At 46.6% G+C, this 18,493-nt stretch overlaps 1 protein-coding gene across 1 annotated transcript in view; it reads left to right on the top strand.

The window, feature by feature from the left end:
- Positions 1-5,927: 5,927 nt before the first annotated feature.
- The window catches only part of TNRC6C (trinucleotide repeat containing adaptor 6C), a 105,450-nt gene continuing 92,884 nt past the window's right edge, over positions 5,928-18,493 (top strand). The window contains exon 1 of the mRNA XM_059486098.1: positions 5,928-7,243. The gene's annotated coding sequence lies outside the window, so the exon portion shown is untranslated. The remainder of the gene's footprint in view (positions 7,244-18,493) is intronic.

The raw sequence follows: 18,493 nt of genomic DNA on the forward strand, positions 1-18,493 counted from the left end.
CCCTAGCCCTGGTTTCTGAAGAGTTTTCATCCCTTAGGTGCTTCTTGGGTGCAGCTGTTTGAGCTGCCAAAAAAAGTCAGACTGGTGTATACAGCAAATTAACCTTTTTTGTGGCCCCAAATCTGCTTTTTTTTTACTGGGGTGAGAGACTTGCAGACAGGTAAGAAAACCAAAAGCACCTTGACTTTTAAGCACATCATGAAAACAGTTCCAGTGCTTCCCATGTGCAGGAGGCTCTGTGTGGGGTGAAGATAAAAATCTACAAGCTGAAGGAGACTTGGAAAAACCTTTTTGGAAAGGCTTCTTTTCAGCAAAGAAGCACTGGCAGCTTCCTCCCAGTTAATTGAAATGTTGGGTAATCAGGGTTTTTTCCCTTTCTGCTGCAGGATTTTTATTACAAACACTTGGCTTGGTGCCCCTGTCAGTACCAGGGGTGACAACTCCAGTATTTCACTGGGGTTCACATGCTCAGCAAGGGTTTTCTGTGCAAAACCAGGGATTTCTGTAACATTTGCAGTGCCTGGATGATGAGCACTGCCTGTGCCACTGAAACACCCTGTGTCTTCCCTCTGCTTATTCCAGTCCCCTTGTACCAATATGTGATGACCTAAAAAACAGAGGAGGAGAGGCTGATTAATGGCAATACTTTTATTCTCAGAAGCACAACGGGAAATTTGCATCTTTGCACATTCCTCCAGCCTATAGACTTATCTCAGGGTGCCACATTCAAAGGTTCCAACCTCTAAATCATTGCTTCCTCCCCCCCAAAATAAGCTATGGGGCAAGCAAATCCTGGGCTCTGAGCCCTCTGTTCAGGGCAGATTATGTATTTATTGTAAAACAGCTATTGATAATAAGCAGAACATGTTATCACTGCTGTTGTGGCAGGCAGGGTAGGGAGTCATGTGCTTCTTGCTTGCTTTTTGGCCTCAGGACACTTGTGTTCCTGTTTGTACAATAGCTCTGCTTGGAGAGCAAGAATAAAAAATCCCATGTTTTCCCCCCTGCCAGATTGCTGTTTAGCATCGTGCTACATCTGTCTCGTGGGAAATACAGGTTGGAGACTCTCGGGTTGGGGAGGGAATTGAATCCAGATGTTGTGTTTTCTGGGCAAATGTTTCAAGTATTTGGTTGTTACACAAAAATAAAAAGGGGAACCAGCTCATCCAGTGCAGGGTAAAAGGTGAACTGGTGTTTTCTGGGCAAATGTTTCAAGTATTTGGTTGTTACACACAAAAAAAGGGGGAACAAGCTCATCCAGTGCAGGGTAAAAGGTGAAGTGTCAGACTCCTGGGATGATGCTCACCACAGTGGGTTTGCTGATGTGAAATGTCTGTGCCAGGCATCAGGAGGAACATGGGGTACCAGGTTTTCAGGAGCTCTTTCTGCTTGGGCCAGTGCCATGAGAGGACATTTCATAGTTGATGTGGAGGTGTCACAGCAGGGCATGGTCCCAGCAAGTGGGAGGAAAACATGGGGAAAGAAATATAAGTTATGAAAGTGAATTTTTCCAATAAAAAATTATGTATAAGCTCAGTACAGTTCATTAATGGTTGAATCAAAGACCTTTGAGGTCTTTTCCAGTTCAACAATTCTGTGATTCTATTTAAGTGTTCACCCTAAAGACACCATTTGTGTTAGGGTGGTCGGGGAGGGATGTGCTTTGCATCCTTCAGAGGGACTTTGTACAAATGGTTTGCACATTCATATTTTCATATTTTCCTTGGAAAATTTGGGAAGAGCCTGTGGTGTCCTGGATCCTGGCTTCCCAGAGTGATCCTGCCCTCTGAGCATCACCTCAGACAAGGGAGAGCCTTGGAGCTGTAGCTTCACTTTGTGTGGGCTCTGGGAAATCCTGTTCAGCACCAGAGACTGGATTCTCCTTAAGGAATGGGGCTGTTTGTCTCACAGGAGCACAGCACAAGGCTTTCACTTTAATTTTGTGTGTGCTCCTTATTGCTGGGTTGTAGCCCCACAATTCTCTTTGCAGAGAAAAGCAAGGCACAATTCTTCCCAAGAATATTCTTATCTCGTTTGCTGTGCCTGTGCTTGTGCAAAAGTAGGATGCAATATGGAGATTGTTTCCCCACAGTGATGGTGTTTTGTTTCCTTGGCCTGTCAGGGCCAGGTGTGTTTGTGTGGGGACTGTTGAGTGACAGTCACAAGATTTAGTGCAGCTGGAGTGCAATTGTGTGCAGGGTTGAGTGCTTGGCAGGTTCAGTTTTAGATGTATAGAATAATAGAGTATAATCAAATAATTAATTAGCCTTCTGATAAGATGGAGTCCTCCTCATCATTCCTCCATCGTTGGGGCCTTCTCAGCACAGCAATACTGGGTAAGAACTGTAAGAAATGCTGAGTGATGATTTTGTGCTCGGTTGGGTGATACAAAACCAAGCAAGGAATATTTTGCCTGGGTGTTGAGCCATTCCAACACAGCCCTGAACGTGTGAAGACCTTTGCTTAGCTTGGTTTTGTCACTCTCAGCAGAGAAAAAAGCTGTATCTGCGTGAGTGCCTGGCTCTGTGTGCTCAAAGCCACCCACCCTGGGGACACTGTGGTCACAGCCCTTTCCCTAACACACAGGCAGACTGGGCAAGGAGGTTTACAAGGCAGCAGAGGAACTCCTGCTCTGTGAGCACTGAGCCCTGGATCATCTGTCCCTTGGCCTCCCTTCACCCCAGCTGACATCTGCTCTTACCCACATGTGACAAAAGCACTACCTGGCTGCTGGGGAGAAGGAGAGCCTTCAAAGGCAGCAGGGGCTGCCTGGAGTGATGGTTCCTGTGCTGGAGCAGCTCTGGAAAAACACAGCTCAAGGAGAAGCCTGTGCCCTGCCACGGTCCTGCAGCTCAGGGCAATTAGGGGACAGATGTGCCATGAGTGGTGACAGCAGCCACCAGCTGCTACAGAGCCCTAGGTGCTGGGGTGACAAACCCACCTGGATCTGTGTGAGCTCCCCAGGAGAGTGGGAGGGCAAAACCCCAGTGGGAGACCAAAATAGGGGAGAAAAAAAATCAAATTACATTGGATATAGCCCTGTATTCAATGGCAAAGAGCTCAGGTAAGACAGGAAAAGTTTACTGGAATGTGTTTACTGGAACAATCAAGGACAGTATTTCAGAACAGGGGTGTCAAACACAACAGGCTCTCTGTGGGGCTGTGGTTATATCATGCTTTTGGTGGTAATTTCTCCAGGGCCAAGAAAACAGATTAGTACACAAATCACTTTCAGTTTTATTCCATTTTGACATTTCAGGGTCTCCAGCAACTTGGCATCACTCTGCGAAGCCAGAAATATTTGTGTGTTAAGAGCGTGTTTTGAATTACAAATATTTCAACGTTCACACCACGGAATTTAGGGGACCAGGAACATTCCTGGGCACAGTTGCCAAGCAGAGTTTTTGGTGCAGGGCAGCCTCCTGTAAGTGCATGTTGTGCCATAAACATGACATCTCTGGAGTGAGAAAGGCAGAACAGAAGAAATCTCCTTTCCAAAAGGAATCTCCTTTCCAAGTCTCCTCGGAAAGCAGCAGTGGTGCGCTGCTGCAGCTCGGGGGTGTGTTGGGAAGGAGTCTATAGGTGCTGACCTACATTTAAGTGAGGAGAATGAGGGGCAGCTCAGCTGGCCCTTGGGATGACACAAGGGCATTTTCCCTCCAAGCCAGGTCTGTCACCATCCTGGCGTATGAATTCACTCCCGGTGAAAGGTGCCAGACTGACATTCAAAATAAGAGAGGAGAAAAAAAAGAGCCTAGTTCTTAATAATTCTTTCTCTTCTTTGTGCTGATGAAGTACAATGGGACATTTAAATCTGATTTTTTATAACATTTTGCATTGCTATAGATCACGGTCTGACCTGGAGAAGACACTTTGTTCTGACTACAATGATCTGATATTTCATATTTTAGTATTTTTTTTTTGTCTTCCCCGTAGTGTTTCTCTTGCATTCTGGCACAATATGGGCTCCCTCCAGTGGTCAAGGGGCTCCGGGCTCCCGGTGTTGTTTGCCCAGGGGCTGGCACAGGGCGGCTTTGGGGCTGGCATCAAAAATGCCAACGGGAATCATGCTGGGATTGTGCTTCTTTGCCCCCAAATCCCCCTGCGGGTGCCAGGAAGCAGAACCACCCCTGCTCTGTAACCCCTGCTCCATTCACATTTCAGATTTCAGTGGAACAGCCCGAGAAAATAAAGATTGAGGCTCTGGATTTCCTTGCAGTTCCCAAAACGTTCGCTGCAGAAGGGGGAGAGGAAACAGGAGAGGAGAGGGAACCGGAGATCTGCTGGAAGACCCAGACACAACAATTTTTAGCAAAAAAAAAAAAAAAAAAAAAAAAAAAAAAAAAAATCTTCCCGTGGGATTTTGAGATCAGACCCTGACTTTCTCCTGACAGAAACACTTAATGTGGTTATTGTGGGGGACAAGTCAAGCGCTGCCACTCTGAAATGTGACATTTCCATGTGCTCAGCCAGGGTTGCATTTCAAACTGGGGAATTGTTTTTGGAGTCCCCGTTTAGGACGGGGATCCCCTCCGATGGCCCTGAGCCCAGCAGGGCTGTGCAGGGAGGTGCCCTGGAGGGCAGGGCCGTGTCCCTGGGTAGCCCAGAGTGTCCCCAGGTGTGTCCCTGCAGTGTGTGCTCACACCTGCCACAAACAGGGGTGCTCTTGGGGTGCAGCAGGGATGTGTGTGTGATCCCCCTTTCCACCCCTGGACCAGCCCCACAGAGCCCCTGCCCGCGGGAGGGTGTAAGGAGGGGTGAAGGCACCGACCCCCATTTGCAGGGGGTGGAGGTGAAGCCCCACTGCACCCCTTTATACACCTTTGGGGGGGTCAGATCTCCTGCCACCCCGTTCCCAGGGGTTGTGAGGAAGGGATGAATGCACTCAACCCTGTTTTGCGGTTTGTGGGTGTGAATGCACCGACCTCCATTTGCAGGGGGTGGGGGGAGCCCTCTGCACCCCTTTATACACCTTTGGGGTCTTCAGCTCTCCTGCACCCCCGTTCCCAGGGGTTGTGAGGAAGGAGTGAACACACCTAACGCCGTTTGCCGTTGTGTGTGTGAAGGCACCGACCCCCTTTTGCACGGAGGTGGCGGTGAAGCCCCTCTGTGTCTTTTGGAGGGGGGGCACAGCTCTCCCGCTCCCACCACCTCTCCGTGGGGGTGTGCGACCGAGGGATGAATGCTCCGACACCCATATGCACGGGTGTGTGTGTGTGTGTGTGCATGTTTTGCATCCCTTTCGCAGCCCTTCTGGGGGGACACAACCCCTTTGGGGGGGACACTTTTCTGTCGCCCTCTCTCTCCCCTCACGCACGGGGTGGAGGGAGGTTTGCGAGGGAGGAGTGAATTGCCGTTCGCTGCCGTTGTCACGGGGGTGGCGTGTGTGTGTGTGAAAGCACCGGCCTGCCGGGGTGGGGGTGACCCCCCTGTTCCCCTCTGGGCTGTGAGGGGATGTGGGGGGGGGGGTCACATCCCTCTCCCCCCTCCCCCCGCGCGCCTCGGCGGGGTGGGGGCGTGGCCCGCGGCGCGCGCGCGCGGCTTCGCCGCCGTTCGGCTGCGGCCGCCGCGCTCATTTGCATACCGGCGGGGGCTCCCCCTCCCCTCTCCGCGTCACGTGGTCGGAGGGGCCGGGTCGGTGGTGGTGGTGGTGGCGGCGGGCGGGGGGGGGAGGGGGAGCGCGGCACTTCCTGTTGGCAGCCAGCGCGGGAGGGGGCGCGCGCGGAGCCGCCCCGCGGTCTCGCGCTGCCTGGCGGGGCTCTGTCAGTCAGCGACAAAATGGCCGCGGCGGCGGCAGCGGCGGCAGCGGCTCCTCTGCTCCCCAGGGCGGCACCGGCGGCAGCGGCGGCGGCGGCGCGGAGGAGCGGGGGACCGGCCCGGCGGCACTGAGCCCGGCACCGCCTGCCCTGCGAGCGGACGAGGCGAGAGCGAGCGGGAGAGACGGCGAGCGACGCTGCGTTCCCTCCCCCCTCCCCTTCAGCACCCCGGCGGACCGACCGACCCTGCCCGAGGCGCTGCTGCGGCTCCCCGGGGACACGCCGCCGCCTCGGCTGCCCCGCTCCCCGCCGGTCTCTGCCGGATCCCTGCGGAGCACACGGAGAGAGCCGCGGGATCGCCCCGCTCCCGCCTGCCCGCGGATCCCGCTGCGAGCCAGGCACACAGACTGTCGGGTTTCCCCGCTCCCTCCTCCCTCCGTGAAAGACTTTGCTGGATCCTCCTCCCCGGATCCCCTCCCCGCGCTCGCTCCTTCCTGCGGGAGCGGCTGCCGGATCCTCCTCCCGCCGCGGATCGCCCGCGGGGTCCCTGCGGAGCCGCGGACCCTCCTCCCCTGGCAGAGCCTCCGCTGGATCCTCCGCCCCCCCGGAGCTCCCGGCGGGATCCTCCTCCTGCCCGCAGCCCCATGTGAGACTCCGCATCCCCCGTGCCTCCGCCGTGCTCTTTCAGTTGGGTTTTTTTTTTTTGTTTTGTTTTTTTCCACCCCCTCCTCCTTTTATTTTGAAGGGGGGATCCATCTTAAAACTCTTTTTCTGGATCCCGGTTTCTCTTTTTTTGATTTGCACTTTTTGAAAAACCCTCAAATGCTCCTCCATGTGGACTGAGAACCCATCAAGACACACACACGAGAACTCATCCCGATCAACTCCAAATCCTGGCTTTCCGTGGGTTTTGCTGCAACACATGAAAGCAAACTTGTATTTAAGACACACTCGTGCAGAAATTTAGCTGGGGACTTGAACGTGTATTTTGTCTTGGTTTCTTGGTCTTGGTTATTTTTTTGTTGTTTTATTTTTCTTTCTTTTTTTTTTTTTTTTTAATTTTGCTTCACTGGAAATCAAAAGCTTGTTTTGGAATTGGACCTGCTTTTGCTGCACTTCTCCTCTGGGCTGGATAACACTGAAGCTCTTCGCTTTTCTACTTGGATAGTGTTTTCCTGTTGATCTGTTGGGTTTTTTTCATCTCCTGTGTGGCAGACTTTTTTTTTTTTCCCTGAGGGGGGTAAACAAACGACGACAAAACAACAAAAAACTTAATTTTTTTGGCCGTGTGAGATTTTTTTCGTATTCATATTCGTGAAATTACGGGTACACTTACAAAAAAATTGAAAAAAAAAAAAGAAGCATTAAAAATAAGAAAGGAACACGTCAGAGAGACCCCTACACGCTAGACAAAATACTCACTTGTTTCCTTACAGCAAGACTGAATCGAAAGCTGCCAAAGAGCCCCATAAAGAAAAGACTAAAAGGTAAGAAGGGGTAAGAGCATCTCTTAATCCGGGCACGGTAGAAGTTAGCAGGGGAAGAGACCTGCAAAGCCGGTGCATTGCTCCTTTTTCACAAGTCTAAACTAGATTATTATTATTTTAAAACTGTTTATTAGTCAGCGAAGCAAGAAACACCCCAGAACATTTCAAAATCTTTTATTTTTATACGATTTTTTTAAAAATACGAGCAACCTCCGGATGTTTTTTAAATGTAGAATTAACTGGGTGTTTTTTCTGTGTCCGGAATCGCTGTTTCTCCCCGCACAGCGAGCAGAAAGTGCCATTTGTGAGCGTGTTGTGCCATTCAGACATGACACGAAGGCAGCTCCTGCTGCAAGGCACGGCCGTGTGCTCTTGCTTTAGAACTTACACGTGTGAAAATTATCGCACAGCGCCTTGGAAATGATCCCAGGGCTGGAAAATTGTGGGCATGGCCAGCATTGCTGCCCTGTGGGCGAGCACATGAGCTCCAGCTTTGTCCTTCATAGCTGCTTTCTCTTAAAAGTTCAAATACCTAGCTTTGGGTTATTTTTCCTCTTTTTAACCCCCCCCACTCCGCGAAATGAGATTGTGAGGATCCGCAGTAATTTTCTCCTGAGTATTCACAGAGAGATCTTCGTCTAAACCTGGAATGTCCAGGGGGAGAGAGAATAGTAAACAGAGTTTTATTCCTTTAACTGCGACGCAGAAGGGTAGGAAAATGGGGAGGGCTCAGTTGTTAACCTGAGAAATCCTGAAACACTGGAAGTTTATTAATTGTTCGAGGCTTCTTTGTTTGTATCACAAGTTTGTGTCAAAGGTTAATCTTCTTAATATGTAATTAGTTGAAGGTTCAATTATGGGATTTATTGAACTCAATTGGGTTTCCCCCCCCTCTTTTCCCATTAAAAATAATACTGCAGGTCTTTGTGACTAGTTTATTTTCTGCTACAACTCGAGTGTATCTGCGAGATGAGATTTATTCAATTATTCTAACAACCAGTTTAAATTTAGAAATAATCTTTGGGACGTCATACCCATGTCTGTTGCATATTTTTCCTTCTCGTTTGCATATGTATGTATCTGGCGAATTATGCTAATTTATGTACAGAAATTTGCTGTGGACATTAGGCCGGTTAAGGTAATTAAAATTCCAATAAATCCCGCTGTTAGTGGTGCAAAGCTTTAAATCAGGTGGGTGTTGGTGGTGCTGTGGACCTGAGGACAATGCCAGAGCTGAGGAGCAGGAGAACATCTGCACTGCTGCTGGGTGCACTGGGAGAGCCAGGCACGGCTTCCGGATCCTGCCCTCCTTCCCTGCGGTGGGTGGGGTTTTTTTTGGATTTTTTTTTTGGATTCCCTAGCAAATTTAAATGAGAATTTAAATGGAGTTTCCTCTCAGATATTACATTAAAATAAAAAAAAAATTTCGACAAGGTACACACGGGTTCTCACTGCTTCCCCTGGTGTTTTCCAAGGAAATAGGAGGTGACTTGCAACCTGTGCTTAGCACATCACAGAGTTTCCTTCCCGCGGTTCCTGGGCTTCAGGAATCCCGGGGATGTCTGGCTGGCTGCTCCTGTGTGTTATTTGTGAGCTCAAAATGGTGTGTGCTGAGCAACAGCCCCCGGATGTGCTGGCGTCCCTGCTGTGGCTTCTGGAATTCTTTCCAGAAGGTGAAAGCAGCAGTGTCAGCCCTGGATACCCCAGTGAGGAAGCGGCTCCAGCCTCTGGAAGCTCGGGCTGCTCTGGGGAACACTTGGTGTTTTTTGGCTGAGATTCCTCGTGGATAACGTGGCAGCTTCTGAGCCCTGGACTCAGTCTGTGAGAAAAAACCAAACCTGTAGTAAATCAGATTAATTTCAACTTTTTTAGGGAAAATGAGTGCTTCAGGGCAGCAGCAGTAGTTTAATAATGCCTTGTGTGGCTTTGTCCTTATCTTCAAAGGGGAACGGATCATTTCTGAGTGGAAGTGATCTGCCTGGCTGCCTGAGATGAGGAGGGTTCATTGCAATCCAGCCCCCGGAGAGCAGGTGCTGCCACGGGGAAAACTGCTGCAGCCAGGACTTGCTCCAGGGGGAAAGGGGTGGGCATTAGTAGGGGCTCATTTTAGCCAATATTTTGTACTTTTGTCTAAAGGTTTTGTTCATAGCAATGAAAGAAACAAGACAAACCTTTTATTGAGAGCTCCTCTGGATTGCAGCAGGATATATTCATTTTTCTGTTCTATGTGTGGATTCCCATATTGACAGATTTAAGTCTGGGATCCATCAGCCTAAGAGCTGTTGTGCGTGTGCTGTACATCAGCTTTGCAGCACATGGATTATTTTGGGGCTGTCAGCGGTGCAGGTTGCCAGTCCCAGTGCTGGGAATGTCCTTGTGGGCAGCCTTGGGCTGTGCCATTTCCCCGCTGGCCACAGCACAGTGGAGTTTGCTCTGGGACACTGCCCTTGGGCTGAAAACCCTTTGGGGACTTGGAGGTTCACCCTCAGCCATGGAATCCTGGCTTCCTCCAAAATCTGTCTCTGATCGCCTGTGAGTGGATGGGTTTGCCCGTTGCAAAGCCTGCTGGATTTGATGAGATCAATGAAAACCCCAGCTCCGCCTTAATTTCTGGTTTCTTCTCCAGGATTTGCCTTTTCTAATAACATCTCGCACTCTGCTTTTAATAAGTTGAGGTCTCTCGCTGATGTTTGTAGGAAGTAAGGTAATTCTGTACTCTTTTTGCTTGAAAGAGGTTTTTAAGACTTAGAAAATAATGAGATGAAATTTCCTTAAAATAAGAAAAAGAATTGGGCATAAGACTATTTTAATCTGAAGATTCTTTGTTGAAGTTCTCAAAGCTCTTATGTTCCATACCTTGCCCAGTATGGACTAACAATAAAACAAGATCGAGTGAAAGGTTTTGTCAAGCAGGGGTTTATAATCTTGTGTAGTCAAGCAAACTGTTGCTGAGTGGCAGTCTTATAGAGAGCATAGCCTTAAATTAATCTAGAAATAAACCCGCTTATTTTTCAGTTTTTCATTCACTTCATTCAGAAAGGGCAGGAATTTTATTGACAGAGTTACTGCCTGCTGTTCACTCTAAATGACCGGGACCTCTGCAGCCCCTTCAGATGCTCCGTGCCATGGAGACTCCTTTTCTCTTTCATGTTACATTTATTAAAAGCCCAATGGCAGCGTTTACTTTCAGTTTTAGCTGTGAAGACTTAACCAAGAGCGGGGGATGTGGGAACGGGTAATATGTTAACTTAGCAGCTGGCCTCGCCGAGATAAACATGCGCTTTTCCAAATGCTGTCATCTGGCCCCTTTCCAAAACAAGCTGAAGGAGGAGGTCAGGGGTGGAGCCATCCCCTGCTTCAGTAAAAAGAGGCTTTCATTTGGAAAGAATTGCCAGATCGTATTGACTAAAAGAACTGCAGATTTTAAATAAAATGACCAAACCTTTCCTGAGTAAATCAAATGGTCTCTCTTGATGGCTTAAATTTAAGTGCCTTGTTACAGTGCTGCTTCTCTTTGAAGGTTCAGCAGCTTTAGTGCAGAGTGCATATTTCTGCATTTTTTTAAAAAAATCAGTGTTTTATGTAAGACTTTGAACACGACAACTGATAAAAAATGTATCATCTTTGGTAACACTAAGAGACCTGCAACACAAAAGTACTATTGTTTTAATTGTTTAAAATTCAGATTACAAGATAATGGTAATACCATTAGAAGGTTTCCCCTTGGCCTGGAAGCTGCAGGTAGGAATGTGTCGATCCCTCAGTATTAAAGATGAATGATAAGGAAACCTCTTAAATGCCTGTGACGCTGCAGTCTAGCCAATTTAGGATCAGCTGATGCTTTCTAGTGATAATGGCTTGAGGTTTTCAGCTGTATTATGAAGATATCAGCCAGGGCAAATAGTGTTTAGAAGAGAAGTATACTTTATTGAATGGGGAGATGATCTAGAAGTGACAGTAAATTGCATTACTAAATGATCTATGTGCTCTGTGCCGTCTCTTCACTGGCAAATGGTGTTGGTAAAATGAAAGATGGTTATTCTTAATGTATGAAAGCAGAGGAATCAAAGTAGTATTTGATCTCCCTTTAGGAATCTGTGCTAGTTAGGAAAATTGTCAACTGAAGGCATGGCTGAGTTGTACATCTTAAATACCAGAAGGAGATGTACTTGGGCTTATTTTATCATTACTTAATCATGGTTAACTTCGCTGTGGATTCCCAAATACAGTTACAACTGTGTTTTCTGAAACTTCATTGTGCTCCTTCCTGCCTCGTCACTAATATGTTTTAAAATCTCCCGCCCAAGGTACAAATGTGTGGATTTGATCATAAAGAAACTGGCACCGAGCAGTCCCTGGGCTCTTTGAGGTCGTGTCAAAGATGGTGGAAAATACAGCACTACTCTAAAACATGCATCTGATTCTTTTGTCTTATTTTTGAAGAGAGTAGCATGTCTGTCTCTTCCTCCCAATAAAAAGGCTTCTGTCACTGAAGGCAGCTGTAAAATCACTGGCTGTTCTTGCATCTCGAGGTTCAGGGTACCGGGCAAATCCGAGTGAGTTTTGGTCTCAGCCCTGGGTGTGAATCAGCGCTGTAATTTTTCAGCGCTGAGGTCTCAAACGTAGTTGTAATTCAAGTTCATAAAATATTAGAAGCCCTGGCAGTCCTGAGGTCTGGTTTCTGGAGCTCTTCCCCGTGGGTTTGCAGCCAGGGATGGCTGAGAGGGAGAACAGTTATCTGTGCTGCAGCAGTGATGGTTTATGGCTGGGTGCCCAGATTGTCTGGCTTTGCACACAGCTTTATAGTTTGCCTTTGAGGGCTGTGGAGGAGGTGGAAGTCATTTGTAATAAACAGCTATCTGCAGCCTGCTTTTTCTGGGGTTTGAAATGTACAGCCATTTAAAAAATTGCAAACCAGATGTACATTTACTTAGATTTCAGTCCGGAACCTCTGTGTTTTAGGAACTTGGTTATGAGAAATGGTAACAATTGCTTACTGCTTTGTATTGAAAATACCTAATATTTATCCCTTGGATGTTGCGCTGTTTTTTTTAAGCTCTGCATTGCTAGACAATAAGATTTTTCAGGTGTTTTTTTTTTTTTTTTTTTTTTTTTTTTTTTTTTTATTTGAGAGAAAAATTGACTTGTCAAATCGGTTGGCATCCTTTGTGGTAATTAAGCCCTAGAGAAAAAATATGTTTATATATCTCAAAATAGTTATCATGCAGCTACCAGGTATAGGCTCATTTAGGAAAAGATAACAGCCACCCCCCTTCCACAGCAAGGAAAACAACCACCCTGGGCTATGTTTAGTTGCTGCCCATGGGTGTTTTCAGAGGGAGATCCATTCCTCCCTCTATTTCTCTCCCCCATCTCCTTGTTCTGGGGTCTGTGCGTGTTTTCCCATGCTGATTTTCTGTAGGGATGGTGCTGCTGCCTTTGTTACAGTGTTGCCCAAGAGGAGTCTCTTAGAATGACATTACCTGATTTTTCTTGGTTGTGCTCTTTTCCTTCCTATTCCTTTCTTCCCTTCCCGTGCTCTGTATGCACAAAGTTTACAGTTTTCTCTCTCATCCTGCATTTCCAAAGCTTCCCCATGGGAAGTGGGAGAGCTGTTTGTTTTGGTGGAGGGATGGGGAGTGCTTGCTGCGGCTTGAACACATTCTGGGTGGTCAGTGTGTCTGTCTACAGATCGATTGTTAGTCCAGGCTGACTTCTGCCATGTCTATTTTAAGCTCAGCCAGATATCTGTGTTGTGTCAGTTTGATTTCAGTCCTGCTCAAGCCTCCAACTCTCAGGTCTTTGAGTTCTTCAGAATTCCAAAGTGTTTTCATGGCTGATGCTCGCGTCATTCATTGGTGCTGACAATGGAGATCCTTGTTTTTAAACAGTGGCTGGTTACTGGTAAACAAAAGAGCATCAGCCCAGTGCTTTAACACAAACCGTTCTAGAAAAAAGGAGCAGTTCAGGGAGAATGCCAAGGGAAAAAAATAAAAATCAGCTGTACAGATGCATAATGTGCTGACTGCCATTTTCCTGTGTTCCTACAAGGTCATTCGTAGACCATGGAAGGTGCTCTTGGTGGTGTTTGTAATGTTTTTGCTTGAACTCAGTGTGTGTTCACAGTAGCCTTGAGGATGATCCTGCGCATGAAATATGGAGCTAAAATCTTCAGTAGCACTGCAGGCATAACCTAATGGGGGTGTGTGTAAAACAAGTAAATCACTCCTTACACTACACGAGTGTGTTACCAAAGGCAGGAGCAGGATTCCTCATTATCTCTGTGCTAACATAGTTCTGTCCATCTGCAGGTCTCAACTTTCCTCTTCCCTCAGTGTTTTTAGTTGCACTTTCCAAGTGCCCAAACTTAACAGAAGAGAATTGCTCCCAGTGTTTGTATTGTCTGAGTTTTTACCACATCGGCAGCTTTCAAATGGGTGCTACCCTGAAATTCTTTCTCTTACAAAAGATGCTCCATCTCTGCAAATTGAATCATCCTTATCTCCTTCTGGTGGAATGCTGTAAGTGCCCAGTACTCATTCCTGTTTTGTGATGCAGAAGAAATTGCTCTTAGTTAAAAATAACCTGTTGGCATACATGTGCTGTTCACATCTTCCTGCCTGTGAAATTATTTGGTTTCTCTTTGCTGATGTAAACTATAATGAAGTATATGTTTATCTTGAATCTTTCAAAAATAAATTAATATGGGGAATGCAACATCTTCTGATAAGGAAGGAGGAGAGCCTAGTGGTAGCAAACTAAATGCTATTTAATGTTTTCTAGTATGATCATAATAAAAGATGTCTGATCCAGGTGTGGAGCTAAATTTGGTGTCTCACAGCAAAAGAACTGCTGCTGTTGAGAAGCAGTCTCTGTATAAATAGCTCTGTTTCAGGTGAAAGATTTATCATCTAGGTGGAGTTTGGTGAATGTGGTGAATTTTTACTATTTTTATTCTTCTAATCAATCTCATAGAATCAACTCCTTCACTTGAGAAAAGAATGGTCCAAATAAGTCTCATTACACCAACAGTGCATTAGAGATGTCAGTGTTTATACTCTGCCACCACATTTACATGTATTAATTGAATAAAGCAGTGGTTGGCTTAGTGGATGGATGTTTACGTAATGATTTGCCTAAAAAAAAAAAACCCTTTAATTTTTTCTTAGAAATCCTCTCCCTTAACTTTAAATTTTTCTTACATTTGTGAGAATGAAATGTACTTCACAGATCTCTGGGTGAAATACTGCAGTGATGACAAAACTCATTGCTTGTGAAACCAACAACCCAGACTGATAAAATCTTTTTTATCTAGGTGATATTGCAGCACTGATAGTCCACCTGCCCTGAAATTGTGCTTCCATCCTGCCCCATCCCCAGTCCCTCAGCATCCAGACAAGCAAGAGTTGCTTTTTCTGGGATTCTGGCTGCATCTACTGATCAGATAAAATACTTGGAGACATATTGGATATATTTCTGAGAATATTTGCTCCCCTTGGCATTTCATGCACTAAATGAAGGCATAAAATAGTTATTACTAAGATCATAATTGACCATAAATTGATTTCCAAAGTGGTATTTACTGCAACTAGTTTTCCTGTCCTGGAAGATCATTTATGGCTATTTCCTTTGCCCATCTCTCCCCCACCCTGCCTCTCCTCCCCCGTGGAGCTGCTATTCATTTGCCAAGTTGAAAAATGCATGATGGCCCATTCTGATGCTGGGTCTGATATTCTAATTTATGCTTTTAGTATGGAAAGTGAGGAGAGGAGCAGAGAAGTTGATTTTCATTAAGCACAAGTTTTAAGGATTACCCTTTCAGCACCCAGGGCTAATCTTTTAAACTCTGGTAGGTTTGTGGAAGGAAAGGTGGTTGGATTATGCTGTTTCCTTTATTTTGGATGACAGGATAAATCTTGAACTGAATCCAGTTTCCAGCCTAAAGATAGGTACAGAGTTTTTGTTTCTTATCTTACTCAAATTATGCTGCCATCTTAATTTTCAAAACAGTCTTGCAGCTGAAGATGCAGTGGAACAAAAACTTAAAAGCTTTAGAAAGTATTTTCTTTAAGTTAAATGACATTATTAGGGTGAACAGTGTGTTTTGATTTTTGCAGTGAAATACAAGGAGTGTATAAAGTGCACAGACCAAGTAAATTTTCTTCATTTGTGTTTAAACTTTCAGAAATTCACAGTGCACAACTTTTAGTACAGTTTATTAGTCTATAGTGTGTTTTGTCTTCCTTGACTCGGATCAAATTTGGTGTTAACCTCCTGCCGAGAATTCCAGGACCCCTGACATTTTATTGTGACTCTTGATTAGCTCACCAGGGTTCCTGCTAAGAATTCTTCTTTCATTCATTTGATAAATTGAATTCCCTATTCACAGTGCCTTTAAATAGAATGGTATTTGGAAAACTTGAAGACAACAGCTTGAATGTTCAATGAGCTTACTCAGCAAATTTAAAAATGCAGCAGAAGGAAATTATGGGTTTGTGTATTCTGAAATCTTCTAAAAGAATAAACATCTTACAAAAAGTTAGATCTCCATCCTCAGATTTGCTTTGAGTGTATTTCCCATTTGGTTTCTAAGACAAGGAGTTTTTTTTGACATCTCTTTTCCCTTTTTCATCTCGTTTTGCCTCGTTGTGTCAGCAGCTGTGGATTTAGCTTGCCTTAGTTTACCTGTGCCTGTGGAGCAGGTGTGGTGAGGTGTCACAGCACAGAGGGACAGAGGGACTTCAGCTGCCCAAGGCAGTGTGGGGAGAGAGCACCTCATCCTGCCCACCCTGGGCTCTGCAGCATGAGGAGCAGTGTCCTTATTTTTCTTCTGATTGTAGATTTGGGGACATCCCTTCCCTGTGGGGCTGCTGTCCTGTGATTCCCCCACCCAGTGTCCTGCATCTCACCCACCTGTGCCCCCAAGGTGACACCTGGAGGTCTCAGTGCTGTGGTAACAGAGGCTCACCCCCTCTCTTCCTAGAGATTGGCTTCTACAGCTTCAGCCACACATCTAGGAAATTATTTTAATGTCACAGGACAGCCCAGGCTGGAGGGGACCTCAGGTCATCTCAGCTGGGCAGATGAGTGTTCGGCTGGGGTGACACATGTGTGTCAGGTCCCTGCTGCTGTGCTGTTTTATTCCTGGACCTGCCTGGTGCAGTGTCCCTGCCTGTGGCTGCAGTGAGGGTAGTGTGTGTGCATTTTTCCACTCTGCCTCAGGGGAGGTGTTGCTCACCTTCCTGGGCCTGTGTCATCACACCGAGCCACTCATGAAGGTGGACACCCAATGGAGCTGTGGCTGCTGTAAGCTGGGGGTCTTTTGCTGAAGGTGTTAACACCACCTTCTTCCCAGAATAATCACAACGGTAGCACCACAAACCCTGGCTTCAGAGTAAATTCTCTTTCCTTTTTTTGATGCTGTGAGTTGTGTTGTCCACCCCACCTGTGTGACAGCACCAACCTGGTCTTCAGCTCTGGCAATAAATAAGTTCACTGTGCTTTCACCTGCTGCTGACAAAGTGATTGGGCTCAGAGATAATTGAGCACTGGCACCTAGCTGTAATGGAAGGGGGAAAGGAGGATTAGGTGGAAATCCTTAGAGGTAAAATGGTGCATCATTGTAGTAACACAAAGTTGATTTTCAAGTTTTTTTCAATAGAGGAGCATGAAGGCTTAGCTTTGCTTGCTGGAGGGCTCTGAGGGTTCACTGCACAGTGCTCCCAGCTGTGGCCTGTCCCTCCTGACCCCGTTGTCCCTTCAGGATGACAGGTGACTGACTGGCTCCAGCAGCCTCCCTCCCTGGGAATGGCAAAACATCCTGCGGAGCTGCTGCTCCTGTTCCAATTTCCTGGCCTCCTACATTGCAGTCTGTCTGTGCAGCTGCCCCAGGAAGCAGAGCTCCTCTAAATTGTTCTTGGAGTTCAGCTGCATAGAGCCATCAGCTTGTCTGTGGCTCCTGGGTCAGCTAAAGGGTGACACTTGGTCACTGAGGGGGACTGGCACAGGGCTCTCATCTTCTGAAGTATTTCCAGAAACCAAAATAGCCAGCAGTATCTGGAGAGACAAACATGCTGTGCTCTTGCTGAGCTGCTGGATTCCAAAGCTGTTTTCCTTTGTGCATTATGTCCCAGGAAGATTTGGGACGAGCTGTGGAGCAGATGCCAGATCAACTGCTGGTAACTATCATCAGGCCTGGGAGGGAATGGAAATCTGGTTATCTGCACCCTTCACTGTGTGGAGCTTAATTTTTCCATCACTCTGTGTTTGCTGGGGGAGGAGAGTTGTTTTTCAGAGTGTGTTCCTTGCTGTTTGTAGCCTGCTTTCAGTGATGAATTTAAGGCAAGCTTTTTTTTGGGCATGTGGGGCTTTTTTACTTTTGGTGCTTGCATAGCATGAGCGGTGCCCGTGAGCTGTGGTGTTGTCAGCAGATTGAGGTAGTAAATTCTGGTATGGTTCATGCCTGAAATGCACAAATGGCTGAGGTTTGGTGTAGAACTGGGTGCTAGAACTGCCCATGGCCACATTTACCTATAACTCCTTGATCTGCTCCATATTGGAGCTTGTATGAGCACTAATGTCCCTGCACTGTGGAGAGCAGCACTCCCACAGGAGCGGGGATGGACCTGTGTGCTGGCATCCCTGTGGGATTATCTACATGAATCTCTTCATTTGGATTGCAACTTCATGATTGATCAGGTGATTGTCCCCACTTGCTGTGCTTTGATTGGTGTCATGTGTCTTGGAGTGCAGTTCTCAGATGCCTTTTAAATCAGATGTCACTGGGTGATGAGTTCCAAGGGTGCAGTTAATGCTCTCCTGCTGCATGGGAGCAGGCTGGAGCTGGCTCCACCGGGAGCAGGGATGGTGTCAGTAGGAAATCCTCTGCAGTGTCACTTTTGCTCAGTAATAAAGGGTTAACAGCACCTGCAATATTCCTGGTTTTACTCCAGTGCTCTCCTTAGCACCCATCCCTCTCAGCTAACACACCAGGAGAAACTGGAGTGTTTAACAAAACCAAAATGAAGTCTTTAGATGAGCAAAAAAAAACAACTCCAAACCCTGCAAACATTTGCTGGAACTTGACAGTGTTCAAATATGGGCTCTTCAAACTTCTGGTTTGCCAGTCATAGTTCATCTGCATCTTTAGTTTATAAAACTTTTTCTTCTCTGGAATTTCCCTCCTCTTCCAGTCATTGGTGATAACCAGGAGAAGCTAAAACAAGGCCAGGTTGGTGTGCTTCTGAAAAA

This window comes from Ammospiza nelsoni, chromosome 19, assembly GCF_027579445.1.
Source record: "Ammospiza nelsoni isolate bAmmNel1 chromosome 19, bAmmNel1.pri, whole genome shotgun sequence".
In the NCBI taxonomy this organism is placed as follows: Eukaryota; Metazoa; Chordata; class Aves; order Passeriformes; family Passerellidae; genus Ammospiza; species Ammospiza nelsoni.